General features: G+C 43.1%; 1 pseudogene across 1 annotated transcript in view; it reads left to right on the top strand.

Moving 5' to 3' along the window:
* The first annotated feature begins 880 nt into the window (after positions 1-880).
* Positions 881-13,934, top strand: part of Zfp582-ps1 (zinc finger protein 582, pseudogene 1) — a 25,443-nt pseudogene continuing 12,389 nt past the window's right edge. Inside the window, 4 exon segments of the transcript NR_175270.2 lie at positions 881-965; positions 3,448-3,543; positions 4,876-4,992; positions 5,306-5,401. The product of NR_175270.2 is annotated as a zinc finger protein 582, pseudogene 1 (transcript).

Raw genomic sequence — 13,934 nt, 5'->3', positions numbered from 1 at the left:
TGAACACACAAACAGTATTTTGAAATTTCACATTCCACACGGTCATGTTGAGCATAGGGGCACGTGATCAATTCTTGGAGAACTTATATCTTGACACCTTGCTGGTCTCATGTAATAATTCTAGGAACACTGGCATATTTGGGTTTTCTTGAGATTTTATTTATTAATTAAAATTTGTTTTTATTTATGTGTATGTGTGTATATGCACGTGTACACGGGTGCCCAAGGAGATCATAAGGGGGCATCAGATTTCTTGAAGATGGAATTATAGGAAGTTGTAAGTCACCCACTGTGTTATGGTTCCAGTCAAACTCCAGTCCTCTGCAAGAGCAACAAGAGCTCTTAACTACTCAACCATCTTTCCAGTCCAGATTTCCTGAGATTTTCTATTTGGCTACTCATATCATCTGTAAAAAGAATCTTTTATTTACCTTCTGATCTACACATTGCCTTGTTTCAATCTTAGGTTAAAGCTATCGTTTTGTTTGTTTTGTTCTTTTCCCATATTAAGTGATATGTTAATTGTAGATCTTCAACAAATTGAAAACTTTTCAGTCACATTTTCACAAGTGTGCATCACGGTTAACCAGTCCCAGTTGCACACTCAACTACTTGCACAGGATTAAAACGAAACACCATACCTGTTCTCAGGAGTTACTGCATACACAGCCATGGCCATGCTCTCATAGCCAGAGAGGGAACCACATGTGACTTTCAAAAGACTACAGGATCGGAACCTCTTAGTACATAGGCACACCCTTCACACAACATCAAAACAGCTGCTTGACAGCTGGGTTGGGGGTCTACTTGCCTCGAGACTACATTTCCCAGAAAGGAATGCGATGTTAGCAGCATCAGCGGCGTTTCTACACTTGCGCCATTTTTCGGCAGCGGGCAGAGTCTGCTGGTATTGAGGAGGGGGATCTTTCTGTGGGCAGCAGGCAGCTGGACCATGGAGGTAACAGGTAAAGGATCCGGAGCTATCCGGAAGCTCCACAGTGAGTATAGGAGCAGGCGCTGCGGAACAAAGAGTCTCAGCCTTCAGACTAATTGCGATGCTTGGCCCCACCGTTTCCAGTCTTCCCTGTCTTGGACTACATTTCCCATTGTCCCTCGCGGGCTTGAGTTATGTTGGTACCCCCAATTCAGTGCCCAGTTTCTCAGCCAACTGGTAGATTTAGGGCAGTTTGGGAAGTGTTCTCCACCTTCTGAAATTAGGGATGTTTTGCATTCAGTACTATGTTTGCCCTTATTTATTCTGAGACGAAATCTTGTTTTATTATATCTATTGCATATTAAAGGAGAGCTGGCGTTGATTACGATACATTTAAAACAGTAAAATAATTTTAAAAAGCATTTATTCATTTGCATGTGTGTGTGGGTGTTTTGCATGCATGTATTGTCCTTAGAGAACAGAAGAAGGTGTTGGATCTCGAAGTGGTGTTACATACAAGTTGGCAGTCGCCATGTGTGTGCTGAGATTCCAATCTGAGTCCTCCCCAGGGGCAGCAAATTCTCATAGCCATCTCAGTTAAAAATTTTAACAGTTTTAAGCACCGGGGTTAATGAGCGATTAGGAAAGAATAACATACCCAAGTGCGAGTATAGTCTTCTAAAGGGAGATCTTGTTTTATATTATATATATATATATTGCAGGAGTTCCAAAACATTTTAGAACCAGAGCACACTAGAGTAGACACAGTACTCAGGACATCTAAATGATCTAGGTTTAGGTTCACTGTCCAACCGTTGAGTGAGTCACAGGCTATTCGCGCAATCGGATGTTGTACCAGTAAATGGTGCTTATAATAAGGAGGTGCTTCCTATTACATCACACTTAGTACTTACAAGTTAGAAGTATTTGTAACGTGACAGGGATTCCTTTATGACCCTTTACGAGGTAGCATTTGTCCAATGAACTCAAGAGGTAGTTAAATGACAATGAAACAAAACCTTGGATTTTTTTTTTGTTTTTGTTTTTGTTGTTATTCATTTGGGGAGCGGGGCTTGTATGCCATGAACACTGGAGCGGAGGACAGAGGACAACTTGCAGGAGTAGATTCTCTCCTCCCACCGTGTCAGACTTCTATGTAAGTCAAACTCGGCTTGTCACACTTCACAGCTAGTGCCTTTACCCTTTACGGCGCCATTTCATTGGCTACCTACGATGCTTTTCTGTTCTGTTGCTTTGTTTTATTATGTTTTGAACCCATCTCTCAGTAGCTTGGTAGTTTGATTTCTTTTTGCAAAGTTGTGCAAAGGATCCAGTTGTGCTAGTCATGAGTAACTTCCCTTGATAACTGCTGTTTGTCTGAGACGGGGTCTCTCTGTGTAGCCTTGGCTGTCCTGGAACTCCCCCTGTAGGCCCGGCTGGCTTCTGCTTTCCAAGTGCTGGAATTAAATTCATGAGCTACCAATGCCTGGCTTTATTTATTTTTTGAGAGGGGAAGTCTCTATGTAGCCCTGATTGGCCTGGAGCTCACAGAGATACACTTCCCTCTGCCTCCTGAGTGCTGGGATTAAAAGTCTGTGTCACTGTGCCCAGCCCTCAGTATCATATTTTTAGATTTTGATTTTTAAAAATTTGTGTCATGTGTGTGTTTGTATTGGTACATGTGAGTGTGGTTGCTTGAAGAGTCTAGAAGAGGGTGTGCTGTCTTCTGGAACTGAAGTTACAGGCAGCTGTGAACTGCCAGTTGTGGGTGCTGGGAACTGATCCCACGTTCTCCGCAAGGGCAGCGAGTACTCTTAACCACTGAGCCATCTCTTGCCCCTTGAAATCAAGTTTGATCATTGGGTGTCATATTCTATTATTATGGCTGTGCCAAAAAAGATTCTACACTTAACTGCTTGTGGAATCACTGATTTTGTGGGTTTTTTTTCTTCAGCGGATATGATTGTGTGCGCAGCTTTGCACACAACTGTGTCTGCTCCATCTAATTGGGCGATTTTTCTCTACAGTGTCACCCTATTTCTCCACTCAAAGTAGGTCGAGTTTGGGCTGTGGCGTTCTTTGTGAGTTTGGAAGTTGTAGAAATGGCTGGGTTGACTTGAGAGTGGTTCCATTTGATGCATGGGAGAATGAAATGGCCGAGTGCTGTGAATGCTGGAAGTCCTGTGGAGTCTGGGTTGTGCACATTTTGCAAGCTCTCCTCGCTCCCTGGTCGAGGAGAGCCTTCACTGTCTTCTGAGTACCGTGTGGGTCTGGAATAGGTCTGAGGACCTCTGTCTGAGCTTTGCACTACCTGTGGTATTTCAGGACACAGGAGAGGAAGCACCACTCATTCTATACCTCTTCTGCAGTAGCTAAATTGGCCTGCTGGTGATGGGTGACAGTTTAACCTAGCTCTCTATAATGGGCAGTTAGAGAAAAACAGGTGGGGACATACCATGGCATTCAGGGAGCTTCGAGGCAAGCTTAGACCTCCATGTTTGCTTTTTCCTCAGCTCTGACACCTGAGGACTCTGTCATAGAGTTCTCCCCAAGAGAGAAACCTGGAGGAAGATCCATCAGTCCTTGGATTCCTGAAAGTCATGCTGCTCGTGAGTTTTAAAGTCATGTAAATATTTGTTATCCCGAGACTTCCCACTCGGATTCCATGAGTTAATCTGGTCCCCTGAGATCTGTTTAAGTGAAAAAAAAAAAACATGGTCAGCTAGGCCCTTTCTTGTTGTTCCATTTTCTCTGACAAATGCGATTTGTTAATTCAGTAGAGAGATTTTCCTAGCAGATCTTTCTTTCCCCTCATGAAGTGGGAACTCAAATTTGAAAGGAGAGAGTGACCACACAGGAAAATGGGGAGGTGGTGTTGATCACCGTTTCAGCCCTTGGTTTATGGCCCTGCCTTGGAAGAGATTGATGTTTGGGTGTGAGGGAGATGCCATGACCATGACAATGCTAGAAGCTACTCACACACCTTCTTCAGCAAAGCCATGCCCACCACAAGGCCACACCTCCTAATAGTGCCACTCTCTACAAGCCTATGGGGGACATTTTCTTTCAAACCACCACACTAAGCATTCGTGTCTTTCTCCACCAGCTCCTTCAGTTGTAACACGAGAGAAGTACAGAGCTGAGGATCCTAGGAATAGCAAGTGGGATTCTCAGACCGCGGGTTGGTGCGCGAGTTCTCAGAGCTTTGAAGCGCTTTAGAGATCTGATGTCTGCTTTGGCCCACTATGAGGACGTTTTAGTCATTCTTTTCACTTATGTGTAGTTCATAAAAGTATAATGCTTATGCTGTGTTCTGAGTAATGGTGAGCTGAGCTTGGCAACAAACTCTGGACTAGATGTGAAGCTCCTTGTCCTAAGATACACTTTGAGACAGGGTCCTACAACATAGCGCTAGCTGGCCTGGAACCCGGTCTGTAGATCAGGTTGGTCTCAGACTCGCAGTGATCCACCTGCCTTGGCTCTTGGAGTACTGGTGTTATAGGTACACGATACCGTGGTGGTTATAAAATATTGAAATATTTTCTTAAAATATTTAGTGTTGTAGAAATATTTAATCCCAGCCCTCTACAATTTAGGGAACAGTTCATCAAATATTTGTTATTCCATAAATTAGACGTGACACTTCTTCCCTGAATTGAACATTTATGCCTTCTAATGTTTGCTACCATGAGAAAAAATCATCTAACCTTTGAATTTTCATCCCAGACCTATACACAGAAATGTTGGCCCGCAGCAAGGTGGGCTATGTGAAAATATTTTACCACTGTGTCTTCCTTGTGCTCATTTTCTTCTTGACAGCCGGTTCCAGCTGTGGTGTGCGAGAACCACCCCTTCCTGCAGAGATCTCCAGCTCCTGTCATCCCACCGTGAACCAGTCCCTGAATGAAATATTCACACCTCATTCATACTTCTGGTTTCAGGGTTCAGAACTGTTCAGGGATGCAGCCATAACTTTCTCCCAGGAAGAGTGGGAGTGCCTGGAGCCTGTTCAGAGGGATTTGTACAGAGATGTGATGTTGGAGAACTCCAGCCACCTGGTCTCACTGGGTAAAGTGGTGTGGTTAGTTATCGGGTATCCTTGGCATAGCCCTTCCCGGTCAGTTAACCATTGGGTGTCTTTCAATTCCGTGTCTGGTTACTTTTGAGCTAACAAAAGGCAGCCAGTTGTTTGAAGCCATGTTTTCTGCTACTCTTAGGTCACTATTACATTTTTTGTTTTGTTTTGTTGTTTGTTTTTTCTTTGTTTTGGCCCTTCCTGCAATTATCTCCCTACTCAGTGACAGGTCCCTGGATCTGAATTCCAAGGCCTCTCAGTGTAACCACCTGGTGGTTTTCTCTCCTCTTCTCCAGGTCTTGCCATGTCCAAACCTGATGTGATATCCATCCTAGAGCAAGGTAATGAGCCCTGGGTACAGGAAAGGGCCACAGCAGTAGTGCTGGGTTCAGGTGAGTGCCAGACCTCGTCAGGAGCCAGAGGCTCAGAACACCTCACTAATGTTGCCACTTTGCACCTTTAGAGTTAAGCAGAATTAGAAATCCCCAGTATTTGGAAGGCTTTGTATAGTATAGAATTAGGAATGGCCTTACTTAGAAGAGTAGAAACGTGGAATGAACCTACAAAACTCAGTTATTTGAAGTGGATACGGTAGAGAAAACTGCAATTTGGAGAAAGGAGAGCCTTTGAAAGCTTGTTTTTTTGGGGGGGGTGGTGGGTGGGCTTTTTGAAAGGCAGTTTCTCCGTGTAGCCCTACTTGTCCTGGAACTTGCTCTTTGGTCCAGGCTGGCCTTGAACTCAGAGATCTGCCTGCCCTGCCTCCTGAGTGCTAGGATTAAAGGTGTGTGCCACTCCCTGCACCTCTAGCTCTAAAGCTATTTCTTTACAAGTAGCTAAAGTAATTTTTCCACATGACCAGAATAGAACAAGCACTCTGGGGTCACCGGAGTTCCCACAGCTCTGTCCATGAAGGTGTAGATTGCTCGTCCATCAAGCCAGTAGTTTAATGTCCATGGCCTGCTCTACTCTTAGCCCCCTTCCTTCTTAAGATGATAGGCAGCTGTTCTAGCCTTTGAGTGGGTCAGTATATAAGTGGGCATCCTAATATTTGGAGTCTGTCTCACCAGGTGGTTAGACCACAGTAGATACTTCTCAATTTTCTCTTGACCAATTAACTGGTGTTTGAGAAAAAAAAACTTTACTCTGTGACCTTTTCTTTTTTCTTTTTTTAAAATTTTATTTATTTTTCCACCGCAGATTTTATTCCCCTTTTGTTCACCCTCTAAAACAGTTCCACAACCCATACCTCCTCCCCGCCCCTGCCACCCCCTACGCACCCCGTCTCTACAAGGATGTCCCCACCTTACCAGACCTCTAAACTTCCTGGGGCCTCCAATCTCTTGAGGGCTAGGTGCATCTTCTCTGACTGAACCCAGACCCTGGAGTCTTCTGATGTATATGTGTTGGAGGCCTCATCTCAGCTGGTCTAAGCTGCCTGGTTGGTGATTCAATGTCTAAGAGAGCTCAGGGGTCCAGGTTAATTGAGACTGCTGGGTTGCCCTCCCTCCTCCTCAGCTTCCTCCAGCTTTTCTCTAATTCAACCAGAGGGGTCAGCAGCTTCTGTTCATTGCTTTGGTGGACATCTCTGTATCTGACTCTTTCAGCTGCTTGTTGGGTCTTTCGGAGGGCAGTCATGTTAGATCCCTTTTTGTGAACACCCCATAGCCTCAGTAATGGTGTCAGGTCTTGGGGACTCCCCTTGTGCTGTACCCCACTTTGGGCCTGTCACTGGACCTTCTTTTCCTCAGGCTCTTCTCCATTTCTTTCTTTCTTTCCTTCTTTCTTTCTTTCTTTCTTTCTTTCTTTCTTTCTTTCTTTCTTTCTTTCTTTCTTTCTTTCTTTCTTTCTTTCTTTCTTTTTTGGTTCTTTTTTTTCGGAGCTGGGGACCGAACCCAGGGCCTTGTCCTTCCTAGGTAAGCGCTCTACCACTGAGCTAAATCCCCAGCCCCACTCTTCTCCATTTCTATCCTGCATTTTTTTCAGACAGGAAGAATTAATGAGTCAGAGCTTTGACTGTGGGATAGCAAACCCATCTCTTACTTGATGCCCTGTCTTTCTGCTGGAGGTAGGTTCAGTCAGTTCCCTCTCCCCACTGTAGGCATTTCATTTAGCTCCCCCCCCCCACTTTGAGCCCTGAGAGTCTCTCACTTCCCAGGTCTTTGGCACATTCTAGAGGGTCCTCCCGACCTCTGTTTCCATTCTTTCTGCTGGTCCTACTCTGTGACTTTTTCACCTTGCTTTGTCCTTCAGTGTCCTAGGGATTGATTATGTTTGTGGCATACATACTCGAGGTGAAAGCAGCCAATGTCTTCCTCACAGACTCTGATGCCTCTTTGACAGCATTTCTTACTTTCCAATCTAGAAGCGTCTTATTCTCCTGCTGCCTTCACCCAGTACATTCTCAAACAGAGTGAGTGGACTTCAGGTGCTGCTGTGATTGTGCAGTCCTCTGGGGTCATCTGCTTCATGAACTTTATGAACATATTCAGGAGCAGTTGCTGCTTTCACCCATGGTTCATTGCATCAGACTGTAAATGAGCCTTTTTACTATTGATGTCAGTTGCAGTTAAGCTGCTACTGTGACTCAAGTCACGTGCCAGGTAGAACTGGATGGACTACACCCTGGAGCCTTTAAAAATTATGTGTGTGTGTGTGTGTGTGTGAATGCCTGTATGCTGAGGCAATTGTGTGAAGGTTAAACGATAACGTCTGGGAGTGGATCCCTTACCTGACTAAGATAGAGTTTCTCTTAGTTTTTGGCCATACTGCATAATCCAGGCTATTCCAGGAGCTTCCAGGTGATTCTTTACTGTTTTGTGTCCTCCCTCCCTTCCTTTTTTGCCTCTCATCTAATTGTAGGAGTGCTGGGATTACAGACATAGCTAGTGCATCTGACTTCTTCTAGGTCCTGGGATTAAACTCAGGTTGTGAGGCTTTGGTGCATTTATGCACGGAACTATGTTGCCTTCTCCAGTGCAGTTTCTTCTTATAATCTGAATAAGATCAACGCGTGTTGCCGCAGAAGTCTCACACCCGGTAAACTGCAGTCTAAGCAAGGCACGAGGTCATCCTTTCCACAGTTCCCTTTAAGCCTTGGAAAAGTCTAAGGGAGACTACTCCAGAGTTGACAATGGCCACAGCAGTTAGTCAAATTTCAGGAACAGGAAACCACAGCAGAGAGGGAGGACCCTGTGTGCCTGAGGATTGGTGCTGTGCTGTTGCCAAGTCCCGGAAGACAGATGTGCCACATGCTTTTTTTTTTCCCCCATTATTTATTTATTTAAAATATAGTGTTATATCTATTTCCATCACGTTATATATTATTAACATTATAGAGATTATTTAAAGTACACAGATAATTAAGCATATAGTATATGGTATATGGAAATGCAATTTATTTTATATAAAACGTAGTCATACACAGATTTTAATATCCTCTTGGCTTCTAGAACCAATGCACCATTATGTGGAGAATTACTATATGTCTACCTTCATGGAGGGGTTTTTGCATAATCTTCTTTCTTAGAGATTTATCTAGTATATAAAACATTGTCTTCCCACAAGGTGTAATCTTTTCTTTGGACAAACAACTGTGTAACTTACTTTTACAAGGCATACTTGCTGTACCTGCTCAAGGACTAGGTCTACTGTTATCGATAAGAACTCTTATATTTTGATGACTATTTCACATACTGTTTTAATTATAAACTATGTATAGACACAGCTAAACAGGGCAGAATTTTTGCTATTGTGATGTTAATGAGGAGACTGAATTAACAAAAATATAATTCTTTAAGGCCATCAGGAATGCTCCTCACAAATCTAAGAAGGAGCAAAAATTATAATTCTTTTTTTCTTTTTTTATCTTTATTAACTTGAGTATTTCTTATTTACATTTCGATTGTTCCCCTTCCCAGTTTCCGGGCCAACATCCCCCTAACCCCTCCCACTCCCCTTCTGTATGGGCTTCCCCTCCCCATCCTCCCCCCATTACCACCCTCCCCCCAACAATCATGTTCACTAAGGGTTCAATCTTGGCAGGACCAAGGGCTTCCCCTTCCACTGGTACTCTTACTAGGCTATTCATTGCTACCTATGAGGTTGGAGTCCAGGGTCAGTCCATGTATAGTCTTTGGTTAGTGGCTTAGTCCCTGGAAGCTCTGATTGCTTGGCATTGGTGTTCATATGGGGTGTCGAGCCCCTTCAAGCTCTTCTAGTCCTTTCTCTGATTCCTTCAATGGGGGTGCCATTCTCAGTTCAGTGGATTGCTGCTGGCATTCGCCTATGTATTTGCTGTATTCTGGGTGTGTCTCTCAGGAGAGATCTACATCCGGCTCCTGTCAGCCTGCACTTCTTTGCTTCATCCATCTTATCTAGTTTGGTGGCTGTATATGTATGGGCCACGTGTGGGGCAGGCTCTGAATGGGTGTTCCTTCTGCCTCTGTTCTAAACTTTGCCTCCCTATTCCCTGCCAAGGGTATTCTTGTTCCCCTTTTAAAGAAGGAGTGAAGCATTCACATTTTGGTCATCCTTCTTCAGTTTCATGTGTTCTGTGTATCTAGGGTAATTCGAGGATTTGGGCTAATAGCCACTTATCAATGAGTGCATACCATGTGTGTTTTTCTGTGATTGGGTTACCTTACTCAGGATGATATTTTTCAGTTCCATCCATTTGCCTATGAATTTCATAAAGTCATTGTTTTTGATAGCTGAGTAATATTCCATTGTGTAGATGTACCACATTTTCTGAATCCATTCCTCTGTCGAAGGGCATCTGGGTTCTTTCCAGCTTCTGGCTATTATAAATAAGGCTACTATGAACATAGTGGAGCATGTGTCTTTGTTATATGTTGGGGCATCTTTTGGGTATATGCCCAAGAGAGGTATAGCTGGATCCTCAGGTAGTTCAATGTCCAATTTTCTGAGAAACCTCCAGACCGATTTCCAGAATAGTTGTACCAGTCTGCAATCCCACCAACAATGGAGGAGTGTTCCTCTTTCTCCACATCCTTGCCAGCATATGCTGTCACCTGAGTTTTTGATCTTAGCCGTTCTCACTGGTGTGAGGTGAAATCTCAGGGTTGTTTTGATTTGCATTTCCCTTATGACTAAAGATGTTGAACATTTCTTTAGGTGTTTCTCAGCCATTCAGCATTCCTCAGCTGTGAATTCTTTCTTTAGCTCTGAACCCCATTTTTTAATAGGGTTATTTTTCTCCCTGCGGTCTAACTTCTTCTTCTTCTTTTTTTTTTTTTTTTTTTTTTCCGGAGCAGGGGACCGAACCTAGGGCCTTGCGCTTCCTAGGTAAGCGCTCTACCACTGAGCTAAATCCCCAGCCCCGCGGTCTAACTTCTTTGTATATTTTGGATATAAGCCCTCTATCTGTTTTAGGATTGGTAAAGATCTTTTCCCAATCTGTTGGTTGCCGTTTTGTCCTAACCACAGTGTCCTTTGCCTTACAGAAGCTTTGCAGTTTTATGAGATCCCATTTGTCGATTCTTGATCTTAGAGCATAAGCCATTGGTGTTTTGTTCAGGAAATTTTCTCCAGTGCCCATGTGTTTGAGATTCTTCCCCACTTTTTCTTCTTTTAGTTTGAGTGGATCTGGTTTGATGTGGAAGTCCTTTATCCACTTGGACTTAAGCTTTGTACGGGGTGATAAGCGTGGCTCGATCTGCATTCTTCTGATGTTTTTTTTTTTTTATTTTTTATTAACTTGAGTATTTCTTATATACATTTCGAGTGTTATTCCCTTTCCCGGTTTCCGGGCAAACATCCCCCTCCCCCCTCCCCTTCCTTATGGGTGTTCCCCTCCCAACCCTCCCCCCATTGCCGCCCTCCCCCCATAGACTAGTTCACTGGGGGTTCAGTCTTAGCAGGACCCAGGGCTTCCCCTTCCACTGGTGCTCTTACTAGGATATTCATTGCTACCTATGGGGTCAGAGTCCAGGGTCAGTCCATGTATAGTCTTTAGGTAGTGGCTTAGTCCCTGGAAGCTCTGGTTGCTTGGCATTGTTGTACTTTTGGGGTCTCGAGCCCCTTCAAGCTCTTCCAGTTCTTTCTCTGATTCCTTCAACAGGGGACCTATTCTCAGTTCAGTGGTTTGCTGCTGGCATTCGCCTCTGTATTTGCTGTATTCTGGCTGTGTCTCTCAGGAGCGATCTACATCCGGCTCCTGTCGGTCTGCACTTCTTTGCTTCATCCATTTTGTCTAATTGGGTGGCTGTATATGTATGGGCCACATGTGGGGCAGGCTCTGAATGGGTGTTCCTTCAGTCTCTGTTTTAATCTTTGCCTCTCCCTTCCCTGCCAAGGGTATTCTTTTTCCTCATTTAAAGAAGGAGTGAAGCATTCACATTTTGATCATCCGTCTTGAGTTTCGTTTGTTCTAGGGATCTAGGGTAATTCAAGCATTTGGGCTAATAGCCACTTATCAATGAGTGCATACCATGTATGTCTTTCTGTGATTGGGTTAGATCACTCAGGATGATATTTTCCAGTTCCAACCATTTGCCTATGAATTTCATAAAGTCATTGTTTTTGATAGCTGAGTAATATTCCATTGTGTAGATGTACCACATTTTCTGTATCCATTCCTCTGTTGAAGGGCATCTGGGTTCTTTCCAGCTTCTGGCTATTATAAATAAGGCTGCGATGAACATAGTGGAGCACGTGTCTCTTTTATATGTTGAGGCATCTTTTGGGTATATGCCCAAGAGAGGTATAGCTGGATCCTCAGGCAGTTCAATGTCCAATTTTCTGAGGAACCTTCAGACTGATTTCCAGAATGGTTTTACCAGTCTGCAATCCCACCAACAATGGAGGAGTGTTCCTCTTTCTCCACATCCTCGCCAGCATCTGCTGTCACCTGAGTTTTTGATCTTAGCCATTCTCATTGGTGTGAGGTGAAATCTCAGGGTTGTTTTGATTTGCATTTCCCTTATGACTAAAGATGTTGAACATTTCTTTAGGTGTTTCTCAGCCATTTGGCATTCCTCAATTGTGAATTCTTTGTTTAGCTCTGAACCCCATTTTTTAATAGGGTTATTTGTTTCCCTGCGGTCTAACTTCTTGAGTTCTTTGTATATTTTGGATATAAGGCCTCTATCTGTTGTAGGATTCGTAAAGATCTTTTCCCAATCTGTTGGTTGCCGTTTTGTCCTAACCACAGTGTCCTTTGCCTTACAGAAGCTTTGCAGTTTTATGAGATCCCATTTGTCGATTCTTGATCTTAGAGCATAAGCCATTGGTGTTTTGTTCAGGAAATTTTTTCCAGTGCCTATGTGTTCCAGATGCTTCCCTAGTTTTTCTTCTATTAGTTTGAGTGTGTCTGGTTTGATGTGGAGGTCCTTGATCCACTTGGACTTAAGCTTTGTACAGGGTGATAAGCATGGATCGATCTGCATTCTTCTACATGTTGCCCTCCAGTTGAACCAGCACCATTTACTGAAAATGCTATCTTTTTTCCATTGGATGGTTTTGGCTCCTTTGTCAAAAATCAAGTGACCATAGGTGTGTGGGTTCATTTCTGGGTCTTCAATTCTATTCCATTGGTCTATCTGTCTGTCTCTGTACCAATACCATGCAGTTTTTATCACTATTGCTCTGTAATACTGCTTGAGTTAAGGGATAGTGATTCCCCCTGAAGTCCTTTTATTGTTGAGGATAGCTTTAGCTATCCTGGGTTTTTTGTTATTCCAGATGAATTTGCAAATTGTTCTGTCTAACTCTTTGAAGAATTGGATTGGTATTTTGATGGGGATTGCATTGAATCTGTAGATTGCTTTTGGTAAAATGGCCATTTTTACTATATTAATCCTGCCAATCCATGAGCATGGGAGATCTTTCCATCTTCTGAGGTCTTCTTCAATTTCTTTCCTCAGTGTCTTGAAGTTCTTATTGTACAGATCTTTTACTTGCTTGGTTAAAGTCACACCGAGGTACTTTATATTATTTGGGTCTATTATGAAGGGTGTCGTTTCCCTAATTTCTTTCTCGGCTTGTTTCTCTTTTGTATAGAGGAAGGCAACTGATTTATTTGAGTTAATTTTATACCCAGCCACTTTGCTGAAGTTGTTTATCAGCTTTAGTAGTTCTCTGGTGGAACTTTTGGGATCACTTAAATATACTATCATGTCATCTGCAAATAGTGATATTTTGACCTCTTCTTTTCCGATCTGTATCCCCTTGATCTCCTTTTGTTGTCTGATTGCTCTGGCTAGAACTTCAAGAACTATATTGAATAAGTAGGGAGAGAGTGGGCAGCCTTGTCTAGTCCCTGATTTTAGTGGGATTGCTTCAAGTTTCTCTCCATTTAGTTTAATGTTAGCAACTGGTTTGCTGTATATGGCTTTTACTATGTTTAGGTATGGGCCTTGAATTCCTATTCTTTCCAGGACTTTTATCATGAAGGGGTGTTGAATTTTGTCAAATGCTTTCTCAGCATCTAATGAAATGATCATGTGGTTTTGTTCTTTCAGTTTGTTTATATAATGGATCACGTTGATGGTTTTCCGTATATTAAACCATCCCTGCATGCCTGGGATGAAGCCTACTTGATCATGGTGGATGATTGTTTTGATGTGCTCTTGAATTCGGTTTGCCAGAATTTTATTGAGTATTTTTGCGTCGATATTCATAAGGGAAATTGGTCTGAAGTTCTCTTTCTTTGTTGTGTCTTTGTGTGGTTTAGGTATAAGAGTAATTGTGGCTTCGTAGAAGGTATTCGGTAGTGCTCCATCTGTTTCAATTTTGTGGAATAGTTTGGATAATATTGGTATGAGGTCTTCTATGAAGGTTTGATAGAATTCTGCACTAAACCCGTCTGGACCTGGGCTCTTTTTGGTTGAGAGACCTTTAATGACTGCTTCTATTTCCTTAGGAGTTATGGGGTTGTCTAACTGGTTTATCTGTTCCTGATTTAAC

Source organism: Rattus norvegicus, chromosome 1, assembly GCF_021556685.1.
Source record: "Rattus norvegicus strain SHRSP/BbbUtx chromosome 1, alternate assembly SHRSP_T2T, whole genome shotgun sequence".
In the NCBI taxonomy this organism is placed as follows: Eukaryota; Metazoa; Chordata; class Mammalia; order Rodentia; family Muridae; genus Rattus; species Rattus norvegicus.
This window is presented reverse-complemented; position numbering and strand designations above follow the sequence as displayed.